Genomic DNA, 3555 nt, shown 5'->3' with positions numbered 1-3555 from the left:
GTCTCTATTTATGTAAGTTTTGATAAATTTTAACTTTTCATGATTTGTGTATATTTTATGGTAGTATATCATAAAATAGACTAGTACCTACATATCTTTTATGCATTCCTGACATACTTAAAAAATGTTTTTCAATATTTCTAGACTACAAGGTTCATCTGGGTTTTTCAAAATTGTTGCAAAACTCCCCAAATTTCCAATATAATTATTGAGATAAATCTATGTATAAGTGTACCCATGCAATTCAAACCCATGTTGTTCAAGGGTCAACTGTATTTGGAAGTGTTCAGTCACAGCCTGTTTGAGGTCACTAAAACTGCCATGTGGGGAATGTTTGATCCTTCTGAAACTTTTTCCCTGATCTGATTTACTGAAGTACTCATGTTATTTTATAAATGAAGAAATTAGGGACAAGAGAGATTAAGTAATTTGCTCAAGGGAAGCCTGGTAATTATAAAACTGACTTACTGAATCACAGTTGATCCCTCTTTCCATTCCACTATGCTGCCTCCACCAAACCGAATTAAAAAGGCTTGTTTTAGGAAAGGAATACTCACTGAGATTGTTCATGAAGAAAATCCTTAGCCCTTGAACAAGTGTATATCTAGGAAAAGACTATTGGCAATCTTAAATTATATTCCTTATTTTCTTTTTCATGTATTCAGAGACAAAGGAGAAATCTCACTCATATTTACACTACAGAAACTTTTATTAATATTTTTCCCTCTTCATCTTTTCTCAGTTATTTGAGCTGATTTAATGCTGCTCAAAGACCCTGTGTCTTTGGGGATCCAAGTGTCTCTCTACCAACATCGATATCACTTAGTGCTTACAGAACCACATTTTGGTTTCATTCATGAAATTGTTTTAGTTCAGTCATTTGTTCAGTCTATAAAATCTAATAACCAGTACCTAAAGTGTATAGTGAGTAGTGTTCTGCTGTGGCAGAAACACCTATGTACGAGTTCATCCAAAGATTTATCCATTGACTGATAGGCTTTCTCCTGGCAGCTGCCAACTAACTCCCAGATGCATTAGGCTTGGCACTCAGGATCGAGGTCCCAAGTTGCCACCCTGGCTGAAAGCAGCTATATTCCATTGTCTGTCTCTGCAGTGCTTATTAACTGGTCACTTGGCCTGTCATTGTTAACATTAGCCCAGTCTGGAGATGGGGCTGCTGTTCTTACCCAGAATATTCTGAATTGACTAAAGTAGCCTCAGAAGAGTTGTTTCCATTTTCATATACCTAGTTGAAAATGGATTTTCAACAATGTGGTAAAAACAGAGCACCAGAAAGAAGCGGATATTTAGACTCCATTTTGGGTGGCACCAAAGTTTTAAAAATGTTACTATTTCATGCTCTTAAGATCTCCAAACTGATAAACCTATATGGATAAAACAGTAACATAAGTATAACAATGTAAAATAAAATTTTATGGTGTACCTGTTCTTACACTTGAAATTTGTTTTTAATATTTTCAGTTTTTCTTTGAGTATAAGGTTGCTATTTTCTGAGATTTTGATGTTAACATGTTTTAGGAAATGGTGAAGATAATGAACATATAGTTTTAATATCCTTATCCTGACAAAATAAGTTAGCACCTAACTGGTCCTAAAAGTTTTTTTTCTTTCCAAAGACTTTATCTTTTTAGATCAGTTTTAGGTTCATAGCAAAATTGAGAGAAAGCCAGAGATTTCCCATCTTCCCCCAACCCAACACATGCCTAGCCTTTCCCATAATCAACATCTCCCCCCACACCCTCTCCCCTCCCCGTGGTGGCACATTTGTTACGATGTAAACCTACACTGACACATCATTAGCACCCAAATCCATAGTTTACATTAGGTTTCACTCTTAGTGGTGTACATTCTACCGGTTTGGAAAAATGTATAACGTGTATCCACCATTATAGTGTCATACAGAGTAGTTTCACTGCCCTAAAAATTCTCATGCTCTGTCCAAAAGTTTTAAAATATAACTGTTTTGGTGAAATCCCAAAGTTAAGAAACCACATTAAAATGTTCAGCACAGTACCACCTAATATAGTTACATTCTAACTGGAACACGATAGAAGCTACTTTCTAAATTCAATCAGTGGGATTCAGCAATTAGCAAATACCTGATGTTTCTAATAGAGCTGAGTGAATACACACAGCTTTTACAGTTCTTTTGAATTAGCTAACAGGCACTGACGTTTTTGAGGTAGGTAAGGGTTAGCTATTTTCTTACAATCTCTGTATCAAGTTAGGAAAAAAAAATTCAAGCCCAGATCAAACTGTTTCACATACAGATTTCAATAAACATTTTTTAGCAAGCATTCAAAAAAAGTTTATGTAACCTGTTCTGTAAGCTCAGTGAAGCCCTACTTATGATTTGGTAAGTTCACCCACCACTTTGCGTGACAGGTCCACTTCAGGCAGGCTTGACAATATTCCAGAGATAGGATTGTCCTAACCCAATCAGCAATAGCAACCAGAAATTCTGGGATGAAATGGTAGGAGGCAAAACCATTTAGGGATCAAGCCTCAGACACCATGCCTAAGGGCACGGCCTTACTAGATTTTTATTTTGTTTAGATTTTTATTTTGTCTTCATCCAAGGATGAGGAATTACTCTAAAACAATTTAGTCAGTTCACATATCCTGAATACCTCTAGTTTTACCAATGAGAGCCACTACTAGGATCTATTATAGTGATCAACAAGCTACTAATTTCAAAAAGACGACCTACTTCACAAATTTACTTTGCTGATTTATCAAAACCTCTGGCAGTGACTGAGATGGGACTTCACAGATTTGCTGATACTAGGCACTGTTCTTGGCACGGTACACGCCAGTAAGAAAAAAACAAAAACCAAAAATATCCCATTTCAAATTTAAAGGAAAACTATAGTCCCTGAAACTACAATTTTCATAATTATGTTTTAGATTTGTTCTTGGTATTTATCTAAACAAAAAATATTTTGACATTTATTACAGTAGATTTATCCATTTCCTTCTTGAACATGTACACTTTACGAAATTCCAACTTTTGTAGCAGCTGGGCATCCTGAGATTGCTTAAGAGACTGACCAGTTATCAGGTACTGACCTTGGCTATCTCCCAAAACTGTACATATGCCTGGGAAGCAGTGCCTACCGTTGTTCTGGAACTTTGTTGCAACACTCTCCAAACCATTTTCCTCTAAATATTATGTGCCCTGTTTTAAGGTATGGCATTACTAATATATATAATATATCCTTAAATTTCAGTAAATATCAATGAGTGGTTCTTGACAATCAATAATTTGGGGTACTTTTATTTGGGGGAGGGAGTGGTCACAATGACTGACATTAGTGAGTAAGGACCAGGGAGGCTGAATGAATCCTGCAATGGGATGACAGTCTTTTACCATAAAGAGCTGTCCCACCCAAAAAGCCAGCAGTGCCTGTCCATGTAGAGACACTGAGCTGCTGTCACCTAGTACAGTAACAAAGAAAGAAGCTTCATTTTAGTCATATAATTTTTTCTACTAGAGAACAAGTCAGATAATTTCAGTTATTAAATATTTTATTA

Source organism: Propithecus coquereli, unplaced genomic scaffold (genome assembly GCF_000956105.1).
Source record: "Propithecus coquereli isolate 6110/MARCELLA unplaced genomic scaffold, Pcoq_1.0 Scaffold154, whole genome shotgun sequence".
In the NCBI taxonomy this organism is placed as follows: domain Eukaryota; kingdom Metazoa; phylum Chordata; class Mammalia; order Primates; family Indriidae; genus Propithecus; species Propithecus coquereli.
Note: the sequence above shows the minus strand (reverse complement) of the source record.